Source organism: Ambystoma mexicanum, chromosome 4p, assembly GCF_040938575.1.
Source record: "Ambystoma mexicanum isolate Mex_15411 chromosome 4p, UKY_AmexF1_1, whole genome shotgun sequence".
NCBI lineage: Eukaryota > Metazoa > Chordata > Amphibia > Caudata > Ambystomatidae > Ambystoma > Ambystoma mexicanum.
In genome coordinates, this window is record NC_090927.1 from 760,362,987 (window position 1) to 760,380,927 (window position 17,941).

The following is a 17,941-nucleotide window of genomic DNA, read 5'->3' on the forward strand; positions in this document are numbered from 1 at the left end:
CCCCTGCACTATATCTTGAGGCTTTCCCAAATTGTGCACCAACTCCAATGTTGTTTCTTTATTTCCAGCCTGGCGCTGTGTTTGATCCTGTTCACTTGCACTTAATGTACCTTCCTCCCTCCCGCCTGAACATTACTCCTTCTTCCCTGTCCTGGACTTCTCCTCCCTCTCTGGACCTAGTAGGAACATTGATGTTTGTCTTTCTTCCCTGTTCATCCCCTACCTACACTTGCTCTCCTCCGCCGCTCCCCTCATTTCTGTCACTGCACTTGCATTCTCCAAATTGTCTCATGATCTAGTAGGAACGTTATTGTTTGTCTTCTACCCAGTTCATCCTCAACATTAACTTCCCCTACTCCCCCTCTCCCCTGCATTTCTGTTACTTCACTTGCAACATCCGAATGTCTGAAGACATAGTAGGAACGTTATTGTTTTTTTTTCCCTCGCTGTAACTTCCCCACCCTTGTCTTGATGCACCTTGAAACACCATTTTGCCACCCTTCTTGGTTCAAAATACACAGATTCTCTTTTACACACTCTGATGAAACTGATGGTGTCATCACTCATTTCTCAGAGGTGACCTCTCCTCATGTGGCCAAGGGACGACAGCCGCTACCTGATCCTGAACCAGGGAGCAGCAATTTGACAGAAGACCACATGGTAGGGGGTGACCCTCAGGACAGTAAAGCAACATCATTGGGTGAGACATGGTATCACCCATTCCCTTTAAGGGACACCCCTTCAGTACCTCAGGCCCTCATGGCATATTGTGACAGTAATCGTCACTATTACTCAACACATAGTCATATAACTCTCAAGCATCCTGCAGGGTTATTAGTAACAAAGATTGACACAAGGAAGAGAGCAACCAGAATGAAGATTACTCAGCTAGACCGAAGTGAATGCTCTAGCTGATGGAGGAAACTAATTAGCTCCAGACAGTTTTCTTCACTACTGCAGGAGTTCAAAGATGAAGCCATGCAGAAATGGAGAGAGACCCGACCGGCTAGTGATTGCAGGGGGACCCGAGCTGTCAGGTGGACACGAGAGCAAAGAAGGGACATGAGACGAGGAGCCCGCTGACAGGAGACACAGAGCAGGGGAAGCTTTGCCACGTATGCCAGAGCAGGGAGAGGACCGGCGAGTGTTGGAGATGCCAACACTTACCGAAGCACGACTGATGTGGGGAGAGGCACATGCAGAGGATGCCAAAGCTGCCTAATAATACCCGTGAACCATAGAAAGCAAAAAGGGGATACTAGGGCACTTCATGGCGTGGCCCACAGAGAAACCCAGAAGGGACGGGTCCATTCTGAGGGCAGTAGACAAGGGAGCTTGTGAAATCCAAGTGGACAAAAGTGAATTTGGGAAAACTAAGTAATGTGCGAGTCTGGGATCCGAACCCATAATGAAATATGGTGAAAAGAATTCTCATGAAGAGATATACCCTTTAAGAGGTTGTCCTGGCAGGAGAGTGCACCAGGATGAAAGCGAGAGTAAACAGTGTAATTAATACCTGGTAGGAGACTATACCAGGTGTCATGGGACATGCACTGATATGTAATTGTTGAAGTATACTATCTCAAGGAATAATCATACCCTTAGAGATATTGTCCTAGCAAGGGTGTATACCAGGATGTATGAGAGAGTGAAATAGACATTGGAGAAACTTGGCAGGAGTGTATGCCAGGTTCTTTGCGAGTCTGGGGCCTGCACCCAAATTGTATCACGAAACTATGTGAAAGAGAGTATACCAGGTGTTTTGTGAGTCAGAAAATCCAAAGGAAGATTCATGGCCTCAGGATTTTGAACTGCGGTGAATGTGGAAAAGACCTGGGGAAGGCAGTCATTTCACCTGGAATGGGTTGCAATACCAGGAGGAGGGGTTTATCCTCTCGGGCTACAAAGAGCTTGGTTATTCTTTTGAACTTTTGGTTTGCTGCAGAGAAGCCTGGGGAAGATGGTCAGTCTGTGTTACTGTGAACATTGTCCATTTGGAACCTTTGTTGGATTTATACCTTTCTGTTGAACTTTAACTGCACTTTTTAAGCTAAAGACAATACCTTTAACACCTTAGAGTCACTTTTAGAATGAGAGAGCTAGGATAGGATTTTGGACATACAACATTTGTTATTATTTAAATAAAGGTTTATAGCAAACATCATGAGTCCTCTGTATCCGCGTCTCATTCCTGGCTCCTCACAACACATTGTGCAGTTCAGTAATCTTCATCCAATTCTGGGAATCAGAGTCAGAGGCAGCGTGATTTGATACCGGGGGGTGAGGATTTTATTCATAGGCAAATTGGTGCTCAGTTCAAGTTGAAATTAACTGACGAAAGTAAAAAGTTCAGGTTCCTTGTCACGTCAGTTAAATCCACTGCTGTTGCAAGTAAGAATGAACTTGTTTCCTAATGGTGCGTCTTGTTAGTGCTTTAGTAAGCCCTTTGAAAGTTATCATATGGCTAGTTCAGTTATACTGTTCTTCTTGTTTTTGTTGAGCCTGTCCTAGGTTAGATCTCAAAAACTCTTGGCTGTAGCGGTTTGGTCTAACATGGCGACATTAGCCTTGTTGAAATTAAGTATTTTTCAAAAAGGATTCATTAAGTGCAACTGGTCGCGTCTCACCGGATTCCGGGTTTAGCCAAGAAAAACCCCCTTGAGCATAAGTATAAAGTATGAATAATCCGGAAGGAGACTGCGCCCCACAACACGTGTTTCGGTCTCCCTGAGACCTTTTTCAAATCAGGGCTATTAATCAGTTATAGCACCATGTAACCATGACAAAAAACCTTTTTACATGTTAAACAAATAACGTAATCAGTCATCCACATAGATAAGAAAGTTTGAAAATTAAACATGAAATCCAAAAGCAGGATTTCAAAAACATGGACGAGAAAATAGATAAAGTGAAAATATATGTCAAAATAAATAAATGTCAAAATAAAAGCCAGACAATAAGAAGGATGGGGAAAGGGGGTGGTAACAGAAAGGGTGTTTTTGAGAGAGATAAATACAAGACACTTATTAGGTAATGTATTAGATGGTCGGTATAAATCAACAGATACATTCATTGAAGATCTCATAGTAAATGTTAAATTTATTACCTTGCATTCTTCTAATGCCCCTATTTACATTTGGAATTAATCCTCTTCAAGAAACGGGTTAGATCCCTGCAAGTGTGAAATATTGACAACGTCACCCGTTACATCTGTCATGTTTCTGTGAATCATTTGAATGCAACACGATAGAATTCCAGTATTGCTGTCAGTGCAAAGCATTTAAATTGGCATTAAGCGTTCGTGCTTGCGTTTGCTTTTAAATGTATTGCTTATGTAGCCTTTAAAAAGTATAGTTGCGTGTCACTTATTCTTCGTAGTCTGACAAAAGAAATCAAATGCACAATAAAGCGCATTGGTGCAGTATAGAAAGTTGAGCGATCAAGTAAATATGTGCGTACGATATCGTGCAAGTGATTTAGACGTTTTTCAGAGTGAAAATGGGGCTGTGAAATGCCAGATGGTCTCTTACCTCTTGCACCAATACAGCATTTGATCGCGTGTTTCTCAGAATCTCGAGGGGGCGCCATTAGGCGTCGTCCGTGTGATGTAATGCTGTCGAGAGTGAAACTCTCAGTCGTTCATCTTGGCATCCAGCTCCTACAAAATGCAGAAAAAGAAAAATATTGAGTATCCGGCTCATTCCTTTTTATACGCAACACTGGCAACTGTATCCGCTCCCCATCAGGTATTAACCCTGGCTAACCTCATCCCCATGGTTTGAACCCTTGATCCATGGCTGCCATATCCCTCACATCTCAGTGTTTCCATGCCATTCTCCTATCTAGATTTCCTCTGGCCGGTGTGCTCCTGTGATGTCCTTTGGCGGTATGTCCGGCAATTTCTGTAATGTCGGGGACAGACACTTATCCTACATATGCGGTATGGTCGTAGATGAACCATACTGTTCTCATTCCCAGTTTGTCGGCCCATGTGTATACTCACTGGGCTTCTTCCCACACCTGTCAGCAAGCTCAGAAGGCAATGGCTTCGATCAATTTCACATGAGTAGTCTGGCAGTGTCAGGATGGCCCACCACACCAATCTTCTACACCTGCTTGTTCCTTGGTTGCACACTTCAGATTCTCATCAACTTCTTTTTTGTACACCAACTGGTACTTATGCACTCTTTCCATAATGTGTCCTTCATTTAATTCAATTTCTCCTTTTCACCCCCAACTGTGGAGGACACAAATCTGATTCCATTGCCCTTCTTCTCCATGTCACAAAAGGTGAAAATCCTGTCATTGGATGAGGAGAATTTCTTTATGCAGCAATCATCTCCCACAAAACGTGTTCCCATTGCAGACCACTTTCCAATGTGAATTGTAGATTCTCCTTAGTTATTGTATTCACTCTTTCCACTTACCCATTTTTGGGACGTTCTGAGATTAGTAATACTGTGTCTTTTTGGGAATTTCTTCATCTCATTAGATAAAAATTGCATGCCATTGTCACTCACCTAGCAAACTTAATTTCAAAACATCTAGACGTATAATCTACTAACACAAGTAATGACATTGCTCCGTCACACTCGCTATAGGACGCATCACTCCGATCCCTACTTTTTCTCACACTTCTATACAGTTCTCAATGTTACTGCATTTGTCTTTCTTGTTTTTTCATTTTCTGCACATGCTTGGCAATCCTTTACTGCACACTTCACCATGGCATCCATTCCTGACCACCAATGTCGCTCTCTTAGTCTCCTTTTTGTCAGACTGCAACCTAAGTGTCCTTGATGAGCATGCATCAGGGGCGCTGCTGGGGGGGGGCTCAGGGGGCTATAGCCCCTGATCTTTTGGTTGTAGCCCCGGATAGAATCTCAGGAGCTACAGCCAAAAGACTAGCTAGCCCCCAGTCCCAACAGTTCCGACATCAGCATAGCCCCGGGTCTTTTCCAGACCTAGCAACTCCCCTGGCATGCATCATGATTTTCTGTCACACTACTTGGGGAGCAACTGGCTTTTCTCTCTCACCAAACCCTTCTCACACAGCATTAACTAATTCTTAACTGTAGCATATGCTGTTTTCCAATCTGGTTTATCCTGCCAACCTTCCCACATATACTCCATTACGCACTTCAAAACCTCATTCCTTCTACAGTATACCTCCACTCTTCTTCTGATACTACCACTCCCACCAATTCGGGGTGTTGGCATCCCTGATCCACAAGTGGAAAACAAATGCCCTTGCGGTTTATGGTCACTTCTCACAACAAAAGGTAGCCCCTGCAGATATGTTCTAATGTATCTCACTGCCAAACAAAATGCTCAGAATTCCTTCTCTATTACTGAATATTTCCTTTTGCACTCATACAGTGATTTTGATGCGGATGCAATAGGCACTTCTTCATCACCATTCACCCTGGAACTGGGATCTGTTGTCCTGAATTCTAGGAAGAGGATAAAAAGTGATTTGGTAATTGTTTCCAGAAGGAGATTGATTGCTTTCCTAATAGAAATTCTCATTTGGATTCTCCTAGGAACCTAATCTTGAGTTTTGATGATCCCTACCCTCCGAGGGAGCATATCCCAACCCACAATAGGCCTGGAACCAAGTTAATAGGGGCTTATATAAGTCTCTCTCTGAGTTGTATATGAATTTTGTAAGCCACGTGGAACACTATTCTGTTGGCTTTGAACAGTGAGCCTCCTTAGCTACCTTAACAGAGGCTGGTATTGGTGTCTGTTTTTTGTTTTCCGTAGGATTTTGCACTCATATATTCATGCGGCCTGTGTAATTATCCATTCCAAAATTCCAGTGTCATCAAAAGCACTGACTAACTGTGTGACCACATATTTTGGATGGGCATGAAACAATGTGGTTGTTGAAGCCAACTGTTGGTATTGACATTCAAGGAAATCTGTGTGAATGCGCTTGAGATTATGATTGAAAGCTCTAGGGGATTGATCCTCAGTGTACATTAAATTGTAGGCTGCCTTTTGGGGTTCTTGGCAGCTAAGATGTATTGAAAAATGTGTTATGATCTCTGCTTTGTAAATGGACCATTTACTATGCTTCTCGTCCTGATATCCAGCACAGAAACTGGAAAGCTATGGAGAAAAGGCCACCTTTATGTAGTCAATCTTATTTATGTTGCTCACTTTTTTGCCTGTGGGATCCCTCATCTGTTTGTACAACTTTAAATGTTCACTAACATGATAAGTTGCATTTTTGGGGTATGGTGGTATAACGCTTTTATGATTTTCATTTTTTTGACTGGACCATTTACAGGGTAAAGTTGTGGTTTATTTTTCTTTTGTCTGTTAACTTGGGTCCAACTTCCCTAATTAGAGTCAGAGCCTCTTGCATGCTAACATATGCATTTTCCCAGTGGCAATATCTGTGGTGTAAGTGTCTTGTGTACATGGAATAAAGTGTCCTTTTTTGTTATGTTATAGCATTTTATAAAGTCTGACTGTGGCCAGAGGTCATTCTGGTGCTAAGCAGAGTGCCCCTCACCCAGAGGGCCAGGGGGCCAACAACTGGCAGAAAGCAGAGAAATAAAAAAAACTGTCCCACAGTTGATTGAACATAAACGTTTTTAAAGCCCTACAAAAGTGAAGATGCTTTTCAGTCTTCCGTAGGGACGTGGGAAGGGAATTCCATAACAAAGGAGTTCTATTCTATTCTAGTCTATTTAACTCTTGTAAAGTGCTAACTTGCATGCAGGCCTCAGAGCACTGACAGAAAAACATAGAACAGACAAGACAATAATCATAGTGTTACAGATAAGTCAAGATGCCAGTAGATCCATGGTTCCTGTAGGACGGTCGGAGAAAGTACAGTCTAAGCACCTCCACCGTCAAATAAGCTGGTTTTCATGGCCTTTCTAAATTGAAAATATGATGGCATTTGCCTAAAGGCATTTCGAAGGTCATTCCAAACCTTAGGCCCCCATGCATTAAAACTACAATCCCTGAATGATTTTAGTCTAAAACGTGGTTGTTGTAGCAGATCTTTATCGTTAGAACAAAGGGTATGTCTAAAAGGAGTTTTCTTGAGGCGGTCTTGTAAATACCGAGGGCAGTATCGAAAAGGCGCTTATAGACTTGGCAGGAGGCCTTAAAACAAATCCTTTGAGCCACTTGGGAGCCAATGCAACTTCCTCTGTGCATTGGTCACGTGATCTCAGTGCCCTAGCCCGCAGACAACCCTAACTGCTACATTTTGTAGGGTTTGCGGGTTTCTTAATATTAGCAGCAGTGGTACCTGCAAGTAGTCCATTCCAGTAATCCAACCTCGAGTTGATAGTTGCCATGGCTATTAAGGAACGATTTTCTTCAGATAGATAGGGTCTGATCTGCCATAGTAGATGGATTGTGTAAGTGCAGCCAGAACTTATGTATGCAACATGTTTTTTGAAATTAAGGTTGCAATCATAGATTACTCCGAATGTCTTGACTTGGCTAGAAACTTCGACAGTGCCCTCCCCCCACAACTTGAAAAGCACTGTAACGAGAGTCTGTTAATGACTCCAATCAAGCATTCCCACTAAGTCAGTGCCTGGTCTGGGATTGCTCAAGGGAAGCCCTTATTTATATATTTTTATGACAAGTTATAATCTGGATGATGAACCCTTGTATAACGCCCCTCTCTTAGAATCCCCCTGACCCCACTGAGACAAGAAGTGGGTTTGTTTTGCAAATTAAAAAAAAAAAGTTTATTTGAAAAATTAAACAATAGAGATATAGCACACTTTTATAATAAATTAATATTGATAGCACACTTGTGAATATGAGCAGTAATCAGCAATAGGTAATCCTACAGTAGCACAGTTCGTGGTTACTTATGCATAAGAATAGAGGACTAAGGTAGCAGAGAATGCTTCATATGGTTCAAGGAAAACCAAGGTGGGACAGAATGCAACACAGAAATAATTTGATATGATTTCAACAAGAGATAATGTGATCGCTTTTTCTTTTGACAATTCACTCCCCCCCTTTATGCAATATAAGGAAATGGAAGGAGAGCACACAGTCTTCAAGAATACCAACAAAAATGCAATACAAAGTTCCAATTCCCCCCCCAGCAAGCTGAGAGCACCAGGGATGATTTTTAAACACAGGCCCAAAATACTTTAATGTGATGGCAATGAAGTGAAAAATATGCTAAAAATGATTTTAATTCCCTATAAGAGATTCAGGGTGGGTGATAGCTACTTTAAATTAGTTTAGGATTACTTTAGCAATGCTCTAAGAATGATTGTCAGGTTGCAAACGAATTTCAGCAAACGAAAGCAAGAAGCTGCTATTTTGACAAGTGAAGCAATTTTGGCCAAATCGCAAATCGCGGCACTTTTTCCGAGTGCGTCGAGCGCGATTACGGAAAAAGTATAATGAATAGAAAGTCGGTTCTGGGTTCGTTGGAAAGCCTAGAATCTTAAAATGAAAGTTAAATCTCGCTTCTAGCACAAACGGCTCAAGAGATACGGACGATTTCGTGAAGGTAGATTTTCAGAAATGAAATAATGATTCAAAAATGGCAAAATGACACTTTTACAGGTTTAAAATCGGAGAAGGGACACACAATTCTTTGATGCAGTTCTGGACAGGTTCAAATGTTTTGAATCAGATTATTTTAAGCTAAGAGATTGGTTTTGCACAGTTCTGGCTAAGTACTCACACTATGAATTTGAAATAGGCTGTCAGGGTCTGGTCAGCAGGTTGGACTGGACTCCGGGCAGTTTCTGGTACTGGTTCTCTGGTTCTGGATCTCTGGTTCTGGTCAAAGCGATCTGGTCTGGGTCTGGTCTGCGGTTCTGGATGCAGCTCTGCTTTCTGGGTGTTTCTGGCACAGGGTTCTAGGCCAGAATCCGACAGCTCAGCCCGGCTGTTTGAATAATTTGCAAATGATTTTGAGGCCTGCTGAAAAAGGATTCAGCTTCTGGATTCAGGCCTCTCTGCTACAAGTTCTGGAGTCTGGATTCAAAGTTCTGGTCTCTGGAAATTGATGGATTTGAAGTCTGGAGTCTCCCGGCAAAGCGTCCCGCAAGAAAGTGGAAAGTGAATGTCCCCTACCTGTCCTGCACAGTCTCCTTTTATGTGTTTTGAAAGTGGGTCGGTCGGCTCATTCTGCATGCCCAACCCTCTCAACTTATCATTGGCCAATTCCTCCTCTCTCCCTTGATTGGGGAACTGAGTTGTGTGTCAGAGTGATGAGGTAGGTTTATGGGTCAGAGGGTCCTCCCATTGTCAAATTGCATACAAATCTATATTTGATCCAAATACACATTTATCTATGTACCATTTTTCTAATATTATATGTCCAGTTAACATATTTTCTGTAGCACCAAACCATCCGATCCCTGTCTTTGTAAGATGTTGTGTCCACTTTTGACAGAATTCTGCCCTTTTCATCCAGATAACGACCTCTAAACTATTCCAGATTTTACACAAATGTGCACAAGGGATATGGGTTTCAGATGATAAAGTGTCAGATTTTTAACATGCATACATTTGGAGTAACAACCTTATTTTCCGCTACTACTCCCCAGAACATACCACAGAGGCCTGGCACCTCTTAAAATGTGCACAGAAAAATCACAAGAATGATGATATTATTTATATAATTTTTACAAGTCTGCACTATGAATTATCCATCTTTTTAAAATTATGCTCTGGCCCCAAAGGGGTGTGGTTTTACAAAGCACATGGTGGAATTTCTGGTTTGTCCACTTCCCCCAACTCAGGTTGCTCACAGATGCAGCGCCCCTCCCATTTCTTTCCAAGAGGAAGCCATTTACAACCCCCCTAATTTAACATTTGCCTGGGCTAAGGAAGGCCCATTGTTTAGTTTCCTGCAGTCCCCAGGTGCCACTCCTCTAATTCAATCAGAGAGGTGTCATCTCCTTTTTGCAGGGGCAGCAGAATGCAGCCAGGCCTGGGAACACAGCTGCTGATCAAGTTTCAACTTCTGTCGGGGGTAGTTGTCAGGCAGAATTCAATCTCGTTAAGCCAGGCTTCAGCTAAATGTACTTTGGTTCCCAGTTTTCTATATTCAAACCAAACTTGCAATTTTTACACATGCAGCTACAACACTGATTCTAAGTTCAAAACTATGACATTTAAACAATTGCAACCTATGTGACACTCAAAAGTAGGTCACTCATTTATTCTAAACATTTCGATTTTGGTGGCTTTAAACCCAAATTCACTTAAGCTGCTGACATCCCCAGCTATTTTCAATACATACATTAGACAATTACTTCCTTCCCGTCATTTCAGAATATAGTTTTACATTGTATCCACCTCTTAGCAAGTCTTTCTTTGGCCTGGTTTGGGTTCATTTGTTCAGTTTTAAGTGTCTGGTGGTTTTAAAACGCCGGCTTTCTGGTAGTGGTGAGCACCAGTATTGCACCCATTTTTGACATTAATAACAACAGATTTTGAACAGCACCATATTCCTTAGCACTGATTTCGCTCATGGCGCTTCTGGCCCCTCACGCTTACACTGGTGGGTGGCAGGTCAGGCAACCGTTTTGGTGTGCGCATAAACTGCACGGTTTTCCTGGATTTTGGCACAAATGTGGGTTTTTCCGGCATCTTGGATTTTCTAAGCCCACAGCACCAAATGTTGTATCATAATAACTTGAACGTGGGTCAAGACACCCAACAAGCCCCCCCGCCCGACTGCACTTTGATTTCGAGTCGAGGGGGAGTCGGGTGCAAAGGATGTTTTGATCCACGCGCTGGGATGTCCCCATCATCTTCTTCCAATTCCGCAGATGGTACAGTTCAGCATCTTTTCCTCCATCCGGTTGGATCGATCAGTTCTCCTCGCCTGTCCTGATGGGAATATTGGGCGGTACCCCGGGCCCCTCGGATCTTTGCTCCCGGTCCCCGGGTCATTCTCCTTGGTCAGTCTCCATGGTTTCATCTCTCCTAGGATGATAAAGCAAAGCGGCAATACACATTCCTAGACATTTTTCCACCACTATTAATGGTGTGCCGAACATATACATTTTATACATCCGGATACATTTTGCAGTCTTATTTTAAAAAACAAGATATAACAGGAAACATTTTCATACCAGAATCATGATATTTTAGAGACTGTATGCGGGATTTTTTAGGGTTGGAACTGAATTACTCTGGAGCGGCCCCCTCTGGGATTCCAGAGGATTCCTCCAGTACCCACTTGTCTTCCCCTTCCGCCAGACTACCTTTTGGGATGCGGATCTTATAAGCTACTGGGGAGATCATGTCTACAATTTCAAACGGTCCCTTCCAGGTAGGCAAACATTTTTGCTGGAAGTCTTCAAATCGTAATGGGTCTTCATGCTATCAGCTGATCTTTCTAGATTTCACTGAGCATAGGCAAAAGCATGTTGGAGGTGTTTCCTCAAATTCTTCACATACTCATGAGTTGTGGAGGCATTGATCAATGTCTGCTCTTGGGTCCTGTATAGCAAATGCTGGGGAAGCACCATCTCGCGTCCAGTCATCAGCTCAAATGGTGACATTTTAGTTGCAGATGAAGGGGTAGATCTGATGGCCATTAGGACCAGAGGTAATCGGACATCCCAACTTGGCCCAGAATCTGCCACAAACTTTTTTAATATGCTCATAATGGTCCGGTTGTAGCATTCTACTGCCCCAGAAGAAGCTGGCCGGTAAGCAATATGTAGCTTCCTTTTGACCCCCAGTATCTCCCACATCTTTGTCATTACCTCGCTGGTGAAATGGCTACCTCTGTCTGACTCAATCCTTTGAGGTAGGCCAAAACGTGAAAATATGTGGTTAATCATCAGGGCAGCTGCTGTTTCTGCCTTGCAGTTTGGGGCTAGGAGACATTCCACCCACTTGGTAAACAAGCATGTGACTGTCAACATGTACTTGTTTCCCCTAGATGAGCCAATCACAGGGCCTACGAAGTCGATTTGCAAATCTGACCATGGCAGTGCCATCCCCCTCTTTTGGAGAGGCGCACGGTGTGCGAGGAATGATGGCTGAAATTGTGCACACACCAGACACCCCTTCAAGTATTGGTCGAGGTCCTGGCCCATGTGTGGCCAGTATGCAACCTCTCTTAAGATTTCCAGTGTTGTGTGAAACCCCCTATGACCTGCTGTGGCCGCATCATGGCCGTGACTTAACATCAGGCTTCGGAATGAGGTAGGAACCACCCACTGATCATGGCAAGCTTGGGATTTCCTTACCAACAAACCGTCTTGGATTCGGAACATCTTTGGACATTTCATCAACACTCTAAGGTCCTCCTTCCCAATGTAATCGGTATCCGTCAGGGGAAAGTTCTCAGGGTCCTCAATGTGTTGGTAAAACTTACCAATTATTGGATCCCCCTTCTGAGCCGTAATTAAATCAGCATCAGGGGTCTCCGTACTCCATTGTGCAGTTGAAAGATCGTTGTGAGCATTTGTCTGGGACCCAGTGATAGCAGTGACCGGGATTTCCCCCAACAGGGACTCAATCTCTATTAAATCCCCTTGGATGGCCTCGGTTTTGGCCAGCTGATCAGCTAAGTCATTTCCAGTTTTGTCTGGTCCCTCTACTTTGGAATGACCCTTGATCTTGTTCCAGTAGATGGTCATCCCATTCAAGGTGACCAGATCATCAATATTTTGGATTAACTTCCCATGTTTCAAGGGGTTTGTTATTAGCACATATCATGCCTCCGGTTTTCCAAATAACCAGGTGCTCCACGAACCCGTTCCGTACATGATCTGAATCCGTTATTATGACCAGTTCGCGGAGTTGATGTTGGACAGCAGTGAGGATGGCTTGATGCACAGCCATCAACTCTGCTACTTGACTACTTCGGGGACCGATTTTGTACCCAGCGGAGGGTTCTGGAGACTCATTCACCCACGCATTCCCTACACCGGCCACCAGTTCTTTTTCTCTGTTGTTTTCAACATGGTAAGAGCATCCATCCACATAGACAGTGGGCATTCCCTCATACTTGTCTTCTTCAAAGACTTTGTGTGGGGAATTAAGGTATGCCCCCATGTTGTCCTTGATTTTTAGACTTTCGTCCTCAAGACAGTTTTCTCTGGCGCAATCATGCAAGTCAGCCAGACCTTGCGCGAGGGGACTCTTCTTGTTTTGGCCATATCTAACCTCCACAGGAAAGCCTTGCATTGACAGAATCCAGGAAGTAATTCGGAAATTACTCACATTTCCGGCCCGGATTCTGTCACTTTGGAGATATTGCAGAGGCTGGTGTGCAGTCTCCACTATGATGTGTTCCACCTGGATTAACGGGCGGTAATTCTTCAATGCCCACACCGTTGCCAGGAGTGCCTTCTCACAATCGTTGAATTTTTCTTCCACAGAAGAAGTTTTGCTCGCATAGGAGATTACTTTATTGACCTTGTCATGCTTTTGGTATAATACTGCCATCAAGCACGTGTTAGAGAACCTTGTCTCCAGGAAGAACTCCTTGTTTCTGACAGGGTAAGCTAGGCAAGGCGCTTGTGAGAGGCTTCTTTTGAGTTGTCTTACTGCCTCGGATTGTTCTGGACCCCATTCCCACTTGACCCCCCCTTCAAAAGATGAATCAGGGGTCTAGTGATCTCTGCGTAGCCCTCAATGAACTTTCTGCTGTAATTAGTCAGTGCAAGGAGGCTCCTTAGTTCCCGCAGAGTTGTGGGGTCTTTCAGTTTCTGAAGTGCTTCCACTTTCTTTTCCTGGGGACAGAGACCCTGAGGAGTAATCTCATGCCCCAAGAAATTAACACAGGTTCTACACCACTGTGCTTTCTGAAAGGAAAGTTTTGCTCCGGCGGCCCCCAACTGTGTCAGGACATAACAGATCTCCGCTATGTGTTCCTCAACAGTTGAGCTTTTAATGAGGACATCATCTACATAAGCCAGGTTACCCCTCGCACCCAGGTCGGGCATGGCCTTGTGTAGGAAAATGTTGAATTCATTGCCCGAGTTGAGGTATCCGAAGGGAGTCCGGGTCCATGTGTACTGCTGCCCCCCAAAGGTAAAAGCCAGTTTGTATTGGTCCTCCCTACTGACAGGCACGGTCCAGTATCCATTGGTCAGGTCTATTGCTGTGAATACCTGTGACCCCTTAATCTGGGCCAGCCCTTGGTCAATGTAGGGCAGAGGCCATAGGGAAGTATGGACCCGTTTGTTGAGCTCCCTAAGGTCGGCGCAGAGTCTCCACTGGCCGTTTGGCTTCAATATTCCCAGCACCGGATTATTGAAGGTGCTGTGTACTCGACGGATTATCCCCCGGGACTCAAGGTTCTTAATTATTTCAGTAAGGGACTCCATGGATGCGAGAGGCAAACGATATTGCTTCACAAACACTGGAGTCATGCCAAGGTCCGTGGGAATTGTTGTGTGGATGTCGGTGCGACCACAGTCATATGAGTCTACCGCAAAGAGATCTTGGAAATCCAAGAAAACTTGTTTCAACTTTTGCTTCTGTTCCATAGTCACACAGGCATCAGCTAGGTTGACTCTCTCTTCCACCATCTGCCTGAAGCCTGGAAAGACTTCTGGTTTTGCTATCTCAGCGGCCTCCTCCAGCTGGGTGGAGAAGTCCCTGGTCAGAGTGCTGATTTGGAATGGAGGCTTCAGGTGGAAAAGGCAGCCCTCATGGACCTGGAAAATCACCTCATCCCTTCTGAAGTCACAAGTCACATATTGCTTACCATAAGGGCAGGAAGTTGTACACCAGGAAGTTCCCCCCATGCCGGGTAAAGATCCTGTTGGTGTTGTATTGTCATCACTGTCACTGTCAAAACAGTCATTGGGGATTGGTCCTAACAGTTCATTTCCTAAATCAATGGAGAAATGTCGGTCATCAACCGCCATTCCAATAATGGTGCGTGCGGCTAGAGTAATACTCTTTAAGTCGCTGTTATCCACCTCTATTGGAATGGTGTCATGTACTATGTTGACTAATGGTGTTGGATTTACCCCCAACCCTTGCTGTTGGAGAGAAGCATTTTGATGAATATAAGCATCAGGGTTTTTCAATTTTTGTCCTCTTTTAACTTTCACTTCCAGGGAGAATTACCGGGTCTTCTCTGGGATAGTGACTTCCTCCATAATCTGAATTTCAACAGCATAAGGTAGCAATTGAGCTGACCTAAATGCTTTTTCTGGATCATCAAAGCCCATGGGATCATCCGCTAATCGGGACCAAGCTTTGAATTTTATTAGGTCCAAACTAATGGCAAAGCGATTGAGAATATCACTGCCTAAGTAAAAGGCGGCAGTGACGTCTCGCACGACCGAACAATTATGGACTATGCTCTTGTTGCCAATGGAGATTTTGAGCATACACCTGCTTGGCAGGAGATGTTTGGAATTGGGTGTTTCCAGTTTCATTTCCCATTTGTCTATCAGTTTGAATGTGGGAATGGCTGGATCTTTTGGGAGTTGGCGGAACATGGCTTCGCTGATGAAGCTCTTACTGTTGTTCACACACACTCAGGCTAGAACAGAGTCCTTCCCATCATTTAACTGAACAGGGATGAACAACTGCTCTCCAATTTGCTGGATATCAGCCAGGCTCTGAGCTGATTTCACATCTTTCTGGACCATAGGAGTGGGAGTTTCTGATTGTGGATTAGTAAAGAATTTCAGAGTGTTTCCTTCCAGTGTGGAATACCACCTTAAACTGGAAGGAAGGTTGATTTTCAGAAATAGAGAGGACCCCCAATCACCAGTCTGTTGTCCTACTGCTATTACTGTCACATCTGGAATTTTGTTGTTCTGGAAGTGAAATTCTACTTGGTCAGATTTTTGTTCAACCATGTGGCACGTGCCGTTTAAACTAACATGGTTGACACTCTGTTTTAGTTTTATTGGTCGGCTAGTCTGGGTCCAGAGGACCCTGTTTACGCAATCTATTAGGGGTGACAACCTTCTCAGGAGGTCATTCCCTAGTAAACAAGGGGTGCCCTCTGGAGTCACTACTATGACCGGGTGTTTCACCTTGTGTCGCCCAATTTTGACGTCCAAATCTGCAGTCCCCTTGATGGGAATTTCCTTCCCGTCAAAGTCCTGCATTTAGTTTGTCAAAGGCCCTTCTGGATAGAAGGGTAGCTTGGGATCCAGTGTCCACCAGTGCCAACATTGTACCCTGCCCCTGTACTTGTACCGGGGCATAATATCTTCCCTCCTTCTCCTCAAGGGGGCACAGATAATGCACATTTTTGGACAACTGGTGGGCTAACTTTCTGGTTTTGGACATTGAGAGAGAAGAAATTTGGGCAGAATTCTGTGGAGGGCCTTGGGAATCTGAAAGAAAAAGTTGGCAACTGGAAATGGTTTCGGGTTCCCAGGTTCTGTTTCTGGGCCGCCCCCCCCCTTTTTGGAGGCAGTCATCAGGATGGGTTTGAACCAGGGGTTTTTGGTATTGTTGGTTCTGGGATAGGATGATGGGCGGCGACAGCTCGATCCCCACATCTACCCAGTCTATTGATTCGGTTTTAGGTTCCCCTGGTTCTGGTTCTGGGCCGCCCCCCCCTTTTTGGAGGCAGTCACCAGTAGGGGTTCGAACCAGGGGTTTTTGATGCTGTTGGTTCTGGGATAGGATGATGGGCGGCGACAGCTCAATCCCCACATCTACCCAGTCTAGGTTGGAATCCCTTGGGACCCATTTTTCCTTGGGAGGAGTTCCCCCATCTCTGAAGGAGAAGATCCTTTTCCCAGGATCCTCTGAGGATCCCTCTCCCTCAAATTGGAAGACCTGTACCTCCTCCACAAAATGGGTCTGTTTGGGTCCTTTGTTTCTCCTACCTCCTCTTTGCTCCTTGGGTGGCAGACTTTCAGGGGTAGGAAATTTTGTTTCCGGTTCCTGGGTTTCCAGGGGCTGTTTACAAGTGGGGAAGGAAGCTTCCTCCAAGGCTTTACACCCCCCTTCCCCTTGTGCCTCCTCCCTGGGAACCGGTGGGTTATCGGGGTGCTGCCCCCGTCATTGTTCTGGAGCACCAGGCCCAGAGTTTGGGGCATTCTGCAGTGGCATGCTCATCTGAGGGTTCTGTTGAGTCCTCAGTATGTGACCCAGATCCTGTGCCATATTTTGGACCTGGCGCTCTAACTGTGAAACCAGCTCAGGCTGATACGGGGTTCTGTTTTCTCCCCTGGGCTGATCCCAGGAAGGGTAGCTATCCCCTCTCTGGTAGTACCCTGGATTGGGAAGATTTGGGTACCCCTCCACCCTTGGCCTCCCCTCTCCTGGATTAGGTTGTCTGGGCTCAGGAATTGGGGAAAGAAGGATGGATGATTTTGGGGCTGGAAGTTGGGTGGATACCTGGGGAACAAGTTCTGCCCAGGATTTGGTGAATTCCTGCTCTCCTGGGGGAAGTGCGGAGGGAAGTTCCCTGGGTTGGGCGCTTGGTTGAATCCCCCCCTTGGGCCGGAGGAGTCCACACATAACCCAGGATTGGTCTGTTTCCCTTGTAGCGGGGACTTACATAGTCAGGGGAGCGAGGGACCCCATTTGTGGGATTACCTCCTTGACTCCCGGTCTGTGACTGGCCCGAGGGCCTTCTGGGCTGTGAATTGTTCGGTGCAGGCAGGTTTGTAGGCCCCTCCATCTCCAAATCTAAAACGGGGGCAACCTTTACCTCTGCCACCTTGGCAGCAGCAGGGGTGCTGTTGGTTTTGGGGTTTTTGGGCTGATTCTTATTTTCCACCAGTTTCTCACCTCATAGATGCGGGTGGCCTGCTCAATGACCCAGTCTAAAGATCTTTTCTCGTGAAAATCTCTCACGAGCTGGGTCATTATGTATTTGGGTAAGGCATAGAAAAACGTATTAACAAATTCCTTACTGTCGGTGCTCACCCTTTTGGTGGTCTGTGCAAAAGCACGCTTTAACTCCTGCACAAATTCTTGTGGGGCCTGATCCTCCCCACATTGCAAATTGTAGGCTGCCTTGCAAGCCTCT